We start from the raw sequence: 17,564 nt of genomic DNA, 5'->3' as shown, positions 1-17,564 counted from the left end.
ACTTAAAGTAAGACAAGGTTATGTTTTTATTGTTGACCTTCCCCACCATTATTATTTAATTGTTACAAAATAATGAAGTTTTGATGAATAATATGATTGATTATATTTCAACCCAGTTTAAAAACCAACAAAAAGTTGTTAAAATCTGCAACTTGTTTGTCAAAAATGACAACGGGTGAAAATGATTTAAGTGTTACAACGTCAAACCGAAGAAACACTTTAAAGTTAGTTAATGGTGACATTCTGTGCAAGTGTGCTATATATGTGATATTCACATAACATCAAGAAAACTAATTTACTTTTATGATTTCAACAGGTTTCCATACATTGGAGACATCCACTAACATGCTGTAAACCCCAGACATTACCTTCTTACAACTGAACATTGTGTTAAATTCAGCTCAAATGTAAGAGTTTCTTGTGTGCAATCTGTTTCATAAAGAGCATTGATTTGCTGATATTTTTTTGATTATCCTTTGAAACAACAAATAGCATTATTGAGCTTTTCCATGTTTCCATGGTGACAGGTTAACCAATGAGACCAGCGATCAGGGCCTGGGGTGGTCGGTTATAGGTTACTACAAATCAAAGGATTCACATGACCTAATTATTGAAGAGGAAAACCTCACTATGTGATCATTCCCAACTATACTGTTGCAAATCATTTAAGTGGAAAGTCTACGGGGACAATGTCGTTCTACACAAGATCTCACTTTTTCCGAATTCGAATATTCTCCCATATAAGCAGTATGTCAGCTTGGATTTTAGTCAACAATCACAATTTTGTGTAAGCTGCAGACAGATGGCCACTGTTTCGACCTAAAAGGTCTCAGTGCAGCTGGAATCACAATTTCATTCAAAAGTAATCCATGTACTTTTCTGTCCCATTACTAACCTATTTCTATGTTTGCAGTCGATTTGTGCAGTCAACGTGTTTGCCTGTTGGACAAAACCAGTTTTCGCATATTCGTCAATGAGAATTGCAGTCGCCTACTTGGCTGTTTAGGCCTGACAATGTGCACTGTTTACTACTGTATGGTTAAATCGAGTCCACAAACAATTTCCAATCTTGTTTTTTTGAGAACGACGGCACTTACACACGTGGTGGTGACAGTGTGGTTCTTGTCATGCGTTGACACCAACATAAACCGTCACACTATCTGGGGTCACAAGTTGAGGCATCGGTTGTGGAAACGTAAACTTTCAACTTGCGCTACTTTTTCCAAGTTTCCTTTGTCGCGTAATCGCAGCAATTATCTCTTTGTTTCTGCCTCGTCTTTGATATCGCCCGATATATTTGCGACTATTTCCACAAATAAGCAATTCATCACTTTTGGTCTCAGAGATCCTAACGTTCGGTCTAACTCAGAGCGCAATGTGGTTTCAGTGGTTACAACATTTGTCTCCTAGATCCCAACATGTGGTTTCGGTTTTCTGTTCCAGATCTTGGTTTTGGTCACAGACCGAACTTAGTCCAAGAACCGAGAACCTCGGTGACGGGAACTGCAGCCAGCATGGTGTCAGACCGAAACTTTCTTGATAGACTTGATGTTGGGTTCGCGGATATGCAACTTCACCAAACCATCTCAACCCATCAATATCTTTAGGTGTTGACCAGTGTTGCGGTGCCCTTGGTAGTTCGGCGGCGTGACCCTTTGGTCCCGGACAGAGCACCAGGCGGGAATTTCTACAATAGTCCGTAACTCACAAAGCGCTCCGGTCAACAGAAACCGATAAACTTTATTCCGAAGGCGCTGCGGTTTCTTCACATGCGTATAAATAGCCACCAAAAACACAAAGAAATGAAATACACAATGGTCTTTGCTACTGTGTGATCAGAGTCACAGATATGTGGAAGTAATCGTTTTTTTATCACCGTAAACAAGGTTAACGTGATTTACCAAGAAGTTATACAGCGCAATAAATATTGCCCGCATACCGTGAAATCGTGGGCAGCAAAATACAAGTGGCCATTAAATTTGCCTAAAATTTTCCATATTTATATAGAAAATCCGGTTAGGCTACCTACAGCAATGTATGACAACTAACTAAGACCAACACAGCACTGGAAGGTATCAGGCTTCTACAGAGACAACGGCTTGTATGACGTAACAACGCTACAATGTGTTGACGAAAAAAACTATCAAATTAATCACGCGACATACATATTTACAGAGCATAGAAAAGCTGCGATGTAACGATCATTAATAGCTTGATAAGCAAACCATCACCCAAACATATCTTTTAGTGGAAAGAAAATCAAACCACCTCTGTAACGGTACAATCCGTCGGGGTTACCCCAGGTCACTTTGTGTCATAACACAAGGCATGCAAGATTAAGACAGATAACTAACAATGTACTTCTCTAAATCAATATTTTTGACATAAACATAAAGTTCATTTAGTGCTATCGGGTAATTCATCCGCTAGACGGCGCTGCCAAGCAATTTTAAATTAAATTTGCCATTGGTCGGTGGAAAAGTTTCTACTGAACCTTGGGTTATAAACTTCCGCTACCTGCCTCGTTCTGTGTCTGGACAGTTTTAGGTGTCGGTGAGTGTAGTTTGTGCGTTAACCGGTGTGATATGGGGTTGGTGAGATGATTTGGTGAAACTAATCACCTTACTGACGATTTTAATACACCAGAGCAATGACTCGGTTAAAAAGTGTGCAATACGAAAACACATTTTGTCATACGCCCGATTTGTGGATGCGTATTGCGGCTAGCGCTACAAAATTAAATTTATTGAAAATTATTTCAAACGCACTCCGCTGTCGCCAACACACGAAATTACCGAGTCCATGGGCGTTGGTAAAGTTTGCGGTCGTCAGCTTCCTATGAGCTTCAGTTTAGGTTAGTTTACGATTCGTTAGACAGTAAATTCAACTTACCGACTGACGTAAAACTGGCTGTGATCGTAAAACAGAGTGAAAGCGAGATCGTGCTTTGTTGAATTTCTTTGTACACTGGATGACGCGACCCTCGTCGCGCTCCTGTTGATTAAAATCGCAAATGCAAATTGTAGCCTTTAAACAAAGTCATTTAGCGATCTGGTAGGCTAATGTAACAATTTTTAATTTTGTTTACTATACATACGCCGATATTGAAACACGTGTTATGCAGGTTAAGGATCCAAACAAACTTAAACAGGAGAAGATTGGGAAACGCTAATTTAGGCGATCTTAACATTTTTTATTCTTCCCATTATCAAAAAATCCATATTCATATCAAATCAAATGTATATGGGGCGAAAAACAATCACGCAGAAGAACATGTGCGAAAGAAATAAAATGGCATGGGCACCGATAAAACTAGAAGGTTATCGAGTCGGACACCCATGTTCAAGGTGATCACCTCACGGAATATCGCCGTCTGTCGTAGGATCGCAGTCAGTATTGGGAGGCGCAAACGCCAACTCGGTTCTCACAACGATATTACAAAGAAAACCATTTTTGGGGTCAGACAAAAATGAAGTTAGTGTAATTCTTACGAAGTCCATGTTACCGTGGGTGCAGATGATAGAAAACATGTAAGTAACTTTTCTGTTACAGCTTTACGATATAGTTCAAACCATCTCGAAGTTTAAGAGATTTGTGAACGAGGTTTGAACAGGGAACGGTGTTTGGTAACCTCGTAAATCCCGTACGTTTGAAAACATGGTGGTTTAACCCTATGAGCTTCAGGTTAGGTTGGTTTACGATTCGTTAGGCAGTAAATTCAACTTACCGACTGACATAAAACTCGCTGTGATCGTAAAACAGAGTGAGAGCGAGATCGCGCTTTGTTGAATTTCTTTGTATACTGGTTGAAGCGACCCTCGTCGCGCTCCTGTTGAGTAAGATCGCCTAAATTAGTGGTTCCCAACCTTCTCTTGTTTTGCCTTGTTTAGATTCCTAACCTGCATGAAACGTGTTTACACCTCGGCTTATACATAGTTAATAAACAATCAAAATTGCTACATTAGCCTACAAGGTCGCTAAATGACTTTGTTTTAAACGCTACAGTTTGCATTTACGGGTTAACATTTTTTAATTCTTACCGTTTTTCTTTTTCGTTTTTCAAAAAAGATCTTGCAATTTTAATTCCAGGCTGTTATATTATTCATTTTTGCGTTCTTTGCCTTCCACGCTGAGAAGGCGGAAAAATTCATGGAACAGAAAATTGCGATCCGAGAAAAACAATTTCAAAATAAATGGTCTGCTGTTCAAAAATTTTACGAAATTCTGACTTAGTCGAATTAAGCAGCTAAAATTCGTTTTTAGTTTACGGTGAAAAGTTTGTACTGGGATGTCAAATGAACCCACGCCGATTCCAAAATGAAAACCGTGGATTGGAAATAATTCACACCCTTGTTTCATCTTCATACAAAATTTTCACACAAATTGTAGGCTATATATGTGTGATATATTTCTATACTGTACTTGCAATGCAAAGCTACACCTGCTAATCCAAGAATGTCCGAACAACAAACAGAAGAAGAAAACCCACAAAACATTGTTGCCGAGGTAAGCTTGTTGTTCTTGAATATTAAGATTTGCTGTACTGGTGGTAGGGGTTGGAGAAAATCATTTGTGAGTGACAGTTTTATTTGCACGTAACAAAACGCATGTTGGCAGTTTAAAAAAACAGGTTTTTGGTTTCAGAATATTTCAACGACCATGCTGTCTTTTTCCACGATTAATATTTGTGTGTTTGGTAACTTTTGCTGTTTCCATTCCAGAACCTACACCTACATACTGGTGACGTACATCACCATGAACATCTGCATCAGACTGTAGAAGAACATCTGCATCAGACTGTAGAACAACATCTGTATCAGACTGTGGAAGAACATCACCATCACGCCCATTATCACGAATCAACCATTGCAGAAGCAGAAGATAAACGAGGTATGGGAGTTTTACTAGGGAAGTTTGGAATACAAATGCTTTTGTTCAAGTCGAACCCCAACTGATTTAGCATTTATATTCGACCATTTGGAGATGACAAAATTATTAGCTTAAATGCGACTCATTTACTAATATCTGTGTCTTACCCCAGCGACAACATAGAATCGGATTGATCATATTATGTGACTTAGACCGTTAGACTCTAATTAAATGACGTGCACATCATCACATTAAAATTGTCACTACAGTTTTACTGAATTCTACATTTTTGTTTATGGTTGTCAGCAATTTTGCTACCAATGAACAGTTAGGTTGCCGTGCATGATGCATTGCTATGGAAATCTGGTTCTATGTCACGAAACGCAAGTTCATGTAAATGTAAATTGTTGGCTTTTATGTATTAAGTTACTGAGCAGGAGCAATTAACATATACCACGGAGATAGTGACTGTGTAAAGCAGTGGTTCCCAAAGTGGGCGCCAGCGCCCCCCTGGGGGCGTTTGCAATCTTGTGGGGGGCGCTGAAGACCAAATGGGCGATTGGGGGAGCTAGGAAATAAATGACCGATTGGTGGGCGCTTGATGACAGGGCAAATTTTCTCTTATAGCGTAGGTCAGTGTTTCCCAACCGGTGGTACGTTTTACCACTAGTTGTACGCGACCGCATTTCAGGAGCACCTCTCCGTAGTTTGCGGGTATAGTTCGAATTTTAAAAATCGTAACTAATTTCCAAATTTTCGATAATACAGGCTCAATGCTACTTTGCAACACTTAGCTAGGTGGTACACGACGAAATTGTTGTACCTCCAAGTGGTACGCAACCACAAAAAGGTTGGGAATCACTGGGCCAAATGATTTAGTCCAATCTTTGTATAAGTTACTGCAAAAAAGCCTTTAATGCTACTGCAAATAAGCCTTTTCTCGCATGCTGAACTAAAAGATATTGATTCTGACGTCACAACGAATTTTTTGTATGTCACAATGTGTCACCAATCAACGCTAAATAACCGCTATTCGAAAATGAGGATTTTTGGTGTTATGGTTTACTTGTTTTTAACTACAGTTTGGTATTGAAATATTAGAAATTAAACGAAATTGGTGTCATTGCACCAACCCCACCCAACGCATTAATTGACAAGTAACAAATAAATTCGTTGTATTTTTTGTCTGTTTTGTTGGGCGTTGTTAAATGACTAAGCTGTTTGGGGGGCGGTACAGAAAAAAAGTTTGGGAAGCACTGGTCTAAAGCATGATTCACACCAAACACGGCCATGGCCGTGACGGCGTGATTTTCTCGCTCGAAGCCTCTGACGGCGGAGTTAAATCTGATTTAACTCTTTTTCGTTCGGTATTTGGCTAGTTATGATTTATTTTAGGTGGTTTTAAACAATTCCATTTGTACCTATATTGAGTGTTTGGTGATAAGATTTATTGTTGAAAATGGCGCAAATTATTTTGCGGTATTTAATTTTTGGACATTGGATAACGTTTTTTTTTTATTGTAGATCACGAAATATTGTAGATCAGTGCCACTAACATAGTCATTTGCTCTTCCACCAGTAAAAGCGAACCAAATAATACATATTTCGTAAGGAAACGCTCCGTACATGAATATAAAATAGGCTGTGGGCGTGCATGTCATGGTTGTCACAACACCGACCTCTGCTTTCAAGGAAAGTCATATTCCTATTGAAATGAGAATGTGCCTGACTTCAGCATTTAAGACGAAAGCATGCTGTCCGTGATCTTTTTGCGTAAAAGATGTAAAAAAGTTTTCAGACACTTTTATGTGTTTAGTAATTTGTGTTTGGATCCAGATGCTCGGGAGCTCTCACTTCCCTTGTAGAATCATGATGAGCATCCGATCATATTTGTCTACTTGAACGAACAGTGCACTTTACAGCTTGTCAGAATAATGCATTTAACAGGTTTCGCAAACTGAGTATGCCGCGAAAAATTGATGAAAGAGTTTCGACGGAGATATGAAACCATTCTACACATGCGCTTATATGTTGCCACTGCAAACATTTTGATAATGTGGCATCAAGCCATGAATTGTTTCAATAGTTTGCTATCAACTCGTAACCTCGTGACATCACAAATAACCTACGTAACCATTTTACAAACCACTTGAGGACAAGTGTGGAACATTTTTTTGTAGCTGTGACAAGCGAAACTGAGCAAACATACGGGAAGTAAAAGTGTTTGTGAAAACGTTTAAATCAGTTGGTAGATACGACAGTACAGGGACAGCTATTTCCAATATGGATTACGGTGGACAGAAGATTCCAGTTTACCGTATTTTGTATTGAGCCAAACTGTCAAATGAATCTACGGTGCCAGTAAGTTACCAAGGCATCTTCACGCCGATCACATGGGCTTAGAAAGTGAGGAATTTTCTTCACGATTGTTTGGCCAACATGCAAAACAAACACTGTAGCTGAAACACCTACGTCTGTCTACGATGGAGCTTTTTTTGCTGACTGTGAAACGGAAACACTCTCATACAATCGCTAAAAATTCTTTTTCTGAAAAAACAGAAAATATACAACTTTGTTAAAAAACCTGACTTGTTTTCCATGTTTTGCTGAGTGATTATGATTTCGATTGATTTACTTTCCGCTGATATGTTCGCGTCCACTTTTTCTGCACACTTTCTTCACACTAGGTTTCGCCAGGCCGGATAGTTTAGAACTGGGAACATAACTAGTAGAAAACCAGAATTTTGTTGCCGTTCGACGCAGACATAAGTCTTCAATTATTCTGCAAATATAGCCTGAAGTTTTACCCGCCTTTTTGGCTCAATTTTTTTCAGCACACGTTACCACGTAGCTACCTGACTTAACACGCCCAAAACTCCACTGCCCAAAACAGACTCAAATTCCCCTAAGCAACAACACATTCGTGCATTCGTGCTCACTCAACCGTAAAATTGACCCCAATGCTTCACTGATTGCTTTGTGACGTCCTCCTTCTATGGTAACAGGGGATCAAATACAAGGTGGAAATTTTCCGCCGCCAAATTTATTTTAATAGAAATTCCAATATGCGTCCTTTTTGTTTTTTCCTCCATAAAGTGTACTGCATTGTGGGTAAAAATACAACCAATAAGAGAGTTACAACTCGAAATTTGCCTGTTACAACTAAATATACTCTGTGATGTTTATTGATGTCATCTGAAATTATGTTTGTTCCTACTCCGAAGCAAAGTAGTTCCATAAATTGACGAAAAATAAGAGTTAGATCAACTAAAACTTTGTAAACAAGCATTTGAAATGAAAATATAATGATACATTAGACGGTTGGCTAAAAAACTAAACAGCAGACAATTTTTTTCCCGTTTTTGTGCTTGGGGATTTTATTATTTTTCTGTGGCATTAGACGTTACCATTACAATATAATTTAACAGATAAACACTAATCCTCAATTTGCGTTGTGGTTATGCAGCATGCTGCACTAAAATTAAACCAGCCAAACATAGATGCTAGAGCTCATTGTTTTGTCTAAAAACCACAGTAACATGGATTTATTATCTGAAAAACCTGTTTAAAATTTGCAGAAGAAAAGTTGCAACAGGCAGTTGATGAAATCAAAAAGTATCAGCTTGAAAATCTTGATCCCGATGTTGTCCCTTACAGTGAAGAGTTGCAAAAGGTTAAAATACCAGAGGTTCAACCAACACTGATAGATACTGATGTTTACAAAGGAATTGATCCTCAAAAGGAAAATGAGTTTCAGCCATCAACAAGCAACGGGGACAGTGATCGATTTGTTGGTGAACACATCAAATTTCCCCAACTAGTTTCAAGCTTTAAAGAACACAAAAAGCAAGGCATATTTCTAGCTTTTCTTGGACCGGCTGGATGTGGCAAAACTACTCTTTCAAAGAGATTATGTAGGCAACTAGAAACAGAAGATCACTTAGTGCTTCATCTTCGGTTCATGTATTTAAACTACGGCGATAGAAAGCTTACTTTGCAGGAGCTTCTGCTGGATAACCAGTTCAACCATGCTTCAAAGGAAACACTCAGTTTGGTTTTCCAGTGGATGATAAAGAACCCAGAAAAGTGTGCTTTTATTTTTGATGGATTAGATCAAGCAACCTGGACACTAGAAAACATGGCACCTGTAAATGAGAAGTATCACACTCCCTTGCCAGTACAACAACTTGTTGCTAACCTTTGCAGCAGGCAATTTTTTCCAAAATCTAAATTGATTTTTACTTCTCGGCCCCACTCATTGCTATCAATACCATTAGGACTCCGACCTAAACCAACAATTTATGTCAGTGATCTTTCTCCTGAGGATGCAAAGACACTGTTTGATAGTTACTCAGGTGATAAAGCAAATGAACTGTGGAACAAACTTGCAACTAAATCTCCACAATTGCTTGATTTATGCCGCAATCCAATGCTTTTACAATTTATTGTTTATGCTGGGTTATTTGGTGAGGTGCACAGTATTTCCACCATAACTAATGTATTTGATGAAGTTTTGCAACAACTTGGCCACTCTGAGCATGCAAAAGGAGAGAAATTAGAAAACCTCAAGTTGCCACTTAGCCAAATGGCATATGAAGGAATGGTTCGTAAAACCGTTGTGTTCACACATGATGACCTTCAAAAAGTAGGTTTAGAAGATGTAAAAGTACAGGATGTAGTGTTCAAAATGGCAAAGTTCTCCCGGTTTCCCAGTCGTAGAGTCTTTGATGGGAGAGATGTTCTCTTCTACTACCTTCATCAAGTTCTGCAGGAAATGTTTGGTGCATACTACATTTCTATGTTTATGTCAGATGAAGAATTTGATCAAATCGTAGACGATTTGATTTACAAACCCCATTGGGCAATGGTTCGTCGTTTTGTGTGTGGCCTTTTGCTCGGACACAAACCAGGTATGTGCAGCGCATTGGAAAGTTTGTGCTTTAATGACCATTTTTTTTATTTTATAATTTTCAATCTAAGCCTCTGGAAGTGGACGTAGTGAAACCAGTTCAGAATCTGATCCTGTCAATAGTGCTGTCAGCGGTACGACAATTTCCAAGATGCATAAAATCCGTCAGTACTATATTTATTTGGTATTTGTGTATTAAAAATGTGTTTCTGTTATCTTTTTTGCTGACAAAAATTTGCCGATTACATAGCATTGAACTTAAATATAACTGATAGAAAAAGAAAGATATATTATATGCTATACTATATATTGTGACTGATTGTTTTACAGCTTGCAGAGGAGGTTTGGCTTCAACAAATGTAAAATCTACTTCATCCAAAACATTGGATGGCGCAACAAATTCCAAGGCCCAACTGTCAAAACAGTCGCCGGAAAATGGTGGTAAATGTTTTCGAAGCAGAAAACTGTTTGAGTGAAACATAACCAACAACAATGCTTTCATTTTAACTGTGCTGCACAAGATTTGACAGTGCATTATGTGTTAAATTATGGTTGGGTTGTACTTTGAACTGAATATCAAAATGCCAATTAACAACCAGAAACAGGATTTAATGCCCATTGAAAGTTCATGACACTTGTCGCAGCATGCAATTTCACAACGATTCGCATTTTTGGATGGAATTTGTCTATGTTGCAATTTTTTATGCACACCACTTAAAAAACCACTTAAACTTAAAAACCACTGGAACAATTATTTAAAATTTTACTAGAATTTCAACAAATGTTTGTACGCTGTTTCATCAAGGCACTTGTAAACAGATGGTATCCCAGTATATCTTGTTTATGATTTGTAATACATATGTTTCTACAGCTGGTGAAACCTCCACTGCTGCAGCTGAACTTGAGGCAACCAGAATACCTCAAATAGATGGTGGTGAACTAGGACATGTAAAAAGTAAGTTCTGCCCTATATACACACGCTGCTTAAATGATTTTTAGTGCAAGTAACGCACTATAACATTTTTGCAACACAAACTGGAGTGTAATGTTGCCACCATGTTTTGCATTCATATATTTTTTTGGTATTTTTTATAATCATTGTTTTACATAAACCTGTGGTTACATTAATAATTTTAAATTAACATAAATTAATTGTTAAATGGTATGAATATTACAACACTTCACTAAAGTCTACAAAAAAATAGAAAAAGAATGATATATATATATATGCTATACTATATATTTCAACACATTGTTTTGAAGCTTTCAGGGATGGTTTGGCTTCAACAAATATCGAATCGTCTTCATCCAAAACATTAGATGGCGCAACAACTTCCAAGGCCCAACATTCAAAACAGTCGCTGGATAATGGTGATAAATATATACAAAGCAGATAACATAACATAACAACAATCCTTTCTTTTTTAAATTGTGCTGCACAAGATTTGACAGTGTATTATGTGTTATATCATGGTTATGCTTGACTTGATAAACTCAGTATTTTTCTATAGTTTATTCCAATTCTGCCACAAAGAAACATACAGGTTTTTTTGCGAGACTTTTTTCAAGACGTTCAAAGAAACATCCAAAACATGCAGGAAAAGGTTAAATTTTGAAAATATTGAGTTTTATTTCCCTGCTTCTTGGCAGTGACATCACAGCCAAACTGGGTGTTTCCATTTTTTATTACTTTCATAGCTTAATTGGTAGAACTATGGTTCCTAATGACCAGGGTTATGAGTTTAAACTCCAGTGCTTTTTTATATCTTGAGCTGTCAGGAAAAGAAGCTTTACCAGGCTTGGCTATGATGCCGCTGTTACTTGGTGTGCAACGTTTTAGTGCTGTAAGCATGCCCCAGTAGCTCAATCCATTTGTTGTGTTAATCTAAACAATCATGTATTGTTAATGTAAATTTAACACATGTTTCTACAGCTGGTGAAACCTCAACTGCTGCAGCTGAGCTTGAGGCAACCAGAATACCTCAAATAGATGGTGGTGAACTAGGACATGTAAAAAGTAAGTTCTGGCCTATATACACACGCTGCTTAATTGATTTTTAGTGCAAGTACTGAAGTATACCATTTTTGTAACACAAAAATTCTTTGGTATTTATTATATCCATTGTTTTGCATAAACCTGTGGTTTTGGGAAATTAAATTAATTGTCAAATGGTATGAATATTACAACATTTCACACATTTTGAGAGCTGCAGACAGGGTGTACATGCACTGTTTCGACCTATGATGTCTGTCTTATCAGTGCAGCTGTTGACTGTGGCACTGTGCAGGCTTTTACACTAGCGGGCACACTGATTTCCACTTTGTGGTACCTTTCGGTCAATGTCGATCCATTGGGTACCCTATACTGGGTACCAAACAACAGAGACAAACCACCGGTGGTTTGGAAAATCAATGTGCCTGCTGAGAGACCTCATAGGCCAAAACAGTGCGTGTACACCCTGTCTGCAGCTCTCAATTATTATGGCTTTTTTTAAACATTTTGCTGTTGCTGTTCTTAAAACAGTCAGTAAGAATATTCATAGATCTCAATGGCTCCAAAATTGCCTCTTTTTTGATTTGCTTTTGAAATGGACTCCCGGTGTGGTTTAAAGCAGTGGTTAGCCTATGAATTAGTGATGTTCCCAGTTCCAAATTATCCGGCCCGGCCGGATCCGGATAGTTATCAATCAAATCCGGCCGGATAATTTGGATCCGGCAGTTTGTTAACACCGATTAGTGTATTTTATCGGTATGGCAAAAATGTTTGATTGCCAAACAGAATGCTATGTTAAGGTTAGCCTATCATGAGTGAAACAAATAAACATGGGCATTTATTAATATGGTACAACACGTCACGAAATACCTTAATAACAAATAACAGAAAAATCTTACGTCGGCGAGTATAACAGACTGGGTCCCAAAAACGAGTAATTTGTGAAATGTTTGCGCTTTTAGGACAAAAATGCTTCCCCAACTATCCGGTAAAATTAAGTCTATTATCCGGCCGGGTCCGGGTATTGAAAATTGGTCAATATCCGGCCGGGTCCGGGTACACGGATCCGGCGCAACACATCACTACTATGAATACAGCATAGCTGAATTAAATCCCCTTTTCCCAGTTAAGCAGGTTGCACAACTCAAAGAGTAGTTTTGTAAAGTTAAAACCTGTTTGCAAAGCCAATTCAAAAACCACTGGCAAACCAAATATGACATTCGTGTAGTGAATCCCTGCTGTAAAGTCCAACTGGCGAACTCCCACAGACAGAGCAGTGGCCTGGAATGCCCTGGTCCACCTTGATTGTTTTTTACAGGTGATGGAAGTGGTTCCAGTCCAAAAACCTTGCCATCAACCTCAGTCAAGACTGCTTCCAGTGATCCAGCATCCTCCACACTTAACAATGAGGAACAAATGCATGGTAGTCAGTTACATTAAAAACAATCTTTTCTTTTTTCTCATCTAAACATAGAAAAATCATTCTGCTGTAATAATTGTAACCAGCAAAGTAATACAAGGCATTTAGGTGTAAAAAGCTGGGACAAAGAAACTATTGCCAAAGTTAAGATGCTGCTTATGTAACATATTTGTTTTGTTGCACTTGTCTGCATTGACAGGCCCTGAACGATTTGCAAAACCATGTTTACAATTTGTTACACAACGTTGCTTTACGCGAAAAGCTTGCTGTTAAACTTTCACATACTTTCCACTTCAAGCTACCATTATATTGTGTAAACGGGCATCGTGGTTTAGAAAGTCTCACATATCATTACGCATCTAATATACGCAGGTTATATTTGTGGAAAACGCACATTGGAAGTGTAAATAATTCTCCCATCCAAATACATGGCTTCTATTTTTGCCGTAAATGTTGATCTTGTTATTTTCAGACAAACGCGCGAAGTTGTTGAAAAAACTTTCGAAATACTTGGGAGAAGAAAGGCCTGATGGATCGTATTTAAATAGATACGAGTTACGAGGTTAGTATTTATTTCCAGTCTGTGTGATGCGTGTTTGTAAACGTAACTGTTACGTCACAGTAAGTATTGTGACGTCGCAATTCCATTGTTCTTATGGAAGAGAATGGAATAAAAATGTTCAGGTTGAAAGTTTTAAAGGAAGGTCGCATATTTTTTGTCGGATAAAGTTTGTATTTTCCTTCCAGTAAGTTAATGTTTTTGTATTTGATTAATTTGTTGGATCTTGTCTTGTTTAAATCCGATTAAAAGTGAAGAAATCTTGTTTGAAGTTTGCATGAAAAAGTTTTAGTGATTTAATAAAACTTCCGCCATGTTTGTTTTAATAAACTTGTCCCTGTTTCAGATTTCCTCGTAGATTTGCAGGAAGTTGACCGAATATTTAGAGATGAAATCGCCCTCTCTTGTCCTCCGTGGTTGGATTTAACCGGAATCCCACTGAAGATTTCGGATGTTTTCGCTCTCTCGGATTTCCTCCCACGGATTCGAGAACCCAGTTTGGAGCTGGGGTTGGTAAATGCGGACTTAATTCCGAAACTTTAAACATGATCTGTGAAGCGATTATGAAGATGGGACCCAAGGTTGGTTTTCATTAGTTTGAGAATAAATATTTGTTTAAATCCATGATATTTTTATAAAACTTACTTTTTTTAATCAAAAGTGAAAACATGGAGTTAATTTTAATCCGGTTTTAAAAAAAAAAAATCTGTTTCAAAAAAAGTTTAAAACAAAGATTTCCAACCAATCTTTATATTTTAAATAGTTGAGATTTCTCAACCTGAGTGACAACAAGTTTGAACAAAAAGATGTTGAAAATATTTGTCGGATTCTCCCTAAAGTGGATGAGGAGTTGTGGCTGTATGAATGCGGATTCGATTCCGAATCTATTCGAGTCTTGAGAGAAGAGATTAAAAAACTGGAAAACCCGGTAAGAATTTGTTTAATTTATATTTGCATTAAAACATGGTTTTGTTAATTTTGATGAAATTAAAAGTTTTGTGATTTTTCAGCCGGGAGTTTCGGGTTTGAATGATCAGTAAATATTCCTTCCTCTCATCCGATGCAGATTCCAGTGGTCCGGATTGAAATAAAACACGCGACTTCCAGAATTATTTGTGTTTTTTTGTGATTTGTTCAAAATAAATGTTTTTTGCTGTAAATAAAATTGCTGCGAATTATATAAAGTGAAATATGTCTGAAGGCCGCATATCAGTATTAAATCCCAAAAATCTAGTTTTGAAGGCTATCACCATTAATACCCATACTGAGTGATTTGCTTTTTTGCCAACAACAATTCCTGTGGTCAGTGACCCATGAAGATCTACTGGTACTATTCATAGAGAAAAAAAATTGATTGCAGCTGCATCCGCCAAAACACAGCAAGGATCTGAGGAGCCTCCAGGAGGATCTTTTGTCCTATAGGATAGCAAAAACAGTCCCAGGGGGCAACCAAAGCAACTTTCCTGTGACAATTTTTTTTGCCATTGCGTAGAAAAGGGTTAGGGCCAACATTAAATTGCAAATTGGATGAGGTTTTTGTGATTCATTTTTTCGCAAAACCATCTTACATTTTTTTGCAGCCAATTTAGCTAAAATAATGACTAATCGGGGGCCTAAAAGACCCCTAGGTGGTGCTTTAAGCAACTATCTTGCAACTAATTTTCACCTTACTGCGTAGCCAAGAGGCGGGCCTAACATAAAATCACAAATTAAGGTATACTTCTGTGATTCAATTTTGAGCTACATCCCCTTGAACATTTTGGTGGTTTTTCAATTAAACTTTTCACAGCACCCTGCACCAAACGTCTGACTGACTGAGAAGAGCAAAAAATGCACTAAAACTGCACTAAACACGCTGAAAATCGCCCTGGCTACACCACGTGACTTCTTGCTCATTCAACCAGAAAATTGACCCCAACGCATCACCGGTTGCCTTGTGACGGAACTGAGACTATCTATGACGCAGGAGTACAAGACGGGCATTCCCCGCGGGCAAAACTATTTTAATATAATTACTGATATGCGGTCTGAAGCAGAAAGTGAGACGAAAGTTTTCCGACATTTTTATTCCAGTTTTCAGAAGAAAGAATACCAGGGGTTGTTTGTGGAATAGAATGTTGTCATGTAGGAACGTAACAGACGGATCTACTTGGTCTTGGAATGAAATTAAAACTTCAACTGTCCCAAAATATCTTATTTTCCAATGTATTGGTTTTAAATGGAAGAAATCTCATTGCAAATGAAGAGTGAAACTCCCACAAACTGACAACGCCCATGAATCAAGTTCAAGAGAATATGTTGGTTAATGAAGTAAGTGTATGTCTTGTATTGGTCTGTTGTACACAAACACTTACTTGCAGTTAAGTTGTGCTCTGTTTAATAGTTAGTTGCTGTGTTTATTTTTAAATGAATCCTCGAGTCAATCCAAATAAAAAAAATCCTAGAATAAATTTTATCCAAAACCTGAATAAAACACACTTAATGAGAACAATCTTATTGGATCCAAAAAACATCACTAATCCACACAATGAATTCTTTCTGGAAGAAGTTCTGGTCTTCATGCTGACCTCAAACTAATTAATTCGTGACTTCCATCAACAGAAATCATATTAAGTGAGTTGCAGACTGGAGGACTGGGCCAATGTTTTGATCTGTTAGGTCTTATCGGTGCAGCTTGATGTTGGCTCTTGACAATTTTTCTCGCCAAACAACCAGTCGAAGAATTCAACAAACACTGGATGCAAACTTCTGAAGACAATCAAGGTGAAAACCCCATGTCCATGTAAAAGCTAAAACCAGTGGTGCTGTCGGGCTCCATCTCACAGTAAATTATATATATATGCAAAGCTTGTGAATTTTTCTGCAAAAGATAGCTAAATTTTTTTGCAAATTTCGAACTTATACCAGTGGTTCTTAACCAGTGTCAGTGCAGCAGGAGTCAGCAACGTTTAAACATTACATGTTTGTTTTTCAATTATGTATGTGCAAACCAGAGTATATTGTCCTTATCTTGTTACCACTGTGTTGCCACCACCTCATTACCTATATCATTATATAAATTTTATTGTGTAAATTTGTGTAATTCTTCGACATTTATCTTTTTGACGTATCTTTGCAACCCAAGCCAATCCCGAACGCATGTAAAAGTACTGAAGTATGAACTTCTAAATCACTTGGCATGCCATGAATATTAAATTAATGTGCCAGGGGTTGCCGACCCCTTCATAGAGCGTTGCCAGGGAGTCTTCCACAACCTCTAAATACTCACTTTAAGTGATTTATAAACCCCTATTTTCCCAAAAAAATTTTTGTGTAGTTTACAATATGAGCATGGATATATGCAAAACAGTAGAAGCAAGTAACAACCTGGTTATATGGAAAACACATTGTGACTTTCACCCCGTACTTTAATCTTGGCAGGAACAGATTTACCAAAACATCAAAGAGGTCAATGACTTTTCTGACTGCTTTATTTTCCAGGACAAAGAGGACAAGAGTCACTGAATTAGATGATTGACCAACACAACGAATCCCAGGAAATTTTGATCTGAAAAAGAGGTCGCAAGCAAAAAAGTTGGGTTGCCCCACAAGCGGTATTTAACTTTGTTGTATGTAAATTTCAATGAAAGAAATACTGAAAACTTATGTGATACTTTTTCCTTGGTATTGATATTGCTATATTATCACAAGTGTGTGTAACTATGCCTATATAACATTATTTTGCTGCATAAACTTTACAATAGTAATTTCTTGTAGCATTATTAGACACTATTTTTTTTGTTTCATTACATTAAAACCATGTTATGTTTGGCTG

General features: G+C 37.7%; 1 long non-coding RNA gene across 3 annotated transcripts in view; it reads left to right on the top strand.

The window, feature by feature from the left end:
• Positions 1-661: 661 nt before the first annotated feature.
• The window catches only part of LOC145908052 (uncharacterized), a 44,892-nt gene continuing 27,989 nt past the window's right edge, over positions 662-17,564 (top strand). For all 3 annotated transcript variants that reach the window (XR_014402923.1, XR_014402921.1, XR_014402922.1), the window contains exon 1: positions 662-747. This is a non-coding gene — a long non-coding RNA (uncharacterized LOC145908052). The remainder of the gene's footprint in view (positions 748-17,564) is intronic.

Source organism: Ascidia mentula, chromosome 7 (assembly GCF_947561715.1).
Source record: "Ascidia mentula chromosome 7, kaAscMent1.1, whole genome shotgun sequence".
Classification (NCBI taxonomy): Eukaryota; Metazoa; Chordata; class Ascidiacea; order Phlebobranchia; family Ascidiidae; genus Ascidia; species Ascidia mentula.
This window is presented reverse-complemented; position numbering and strand designations above follow the sequence as displayed.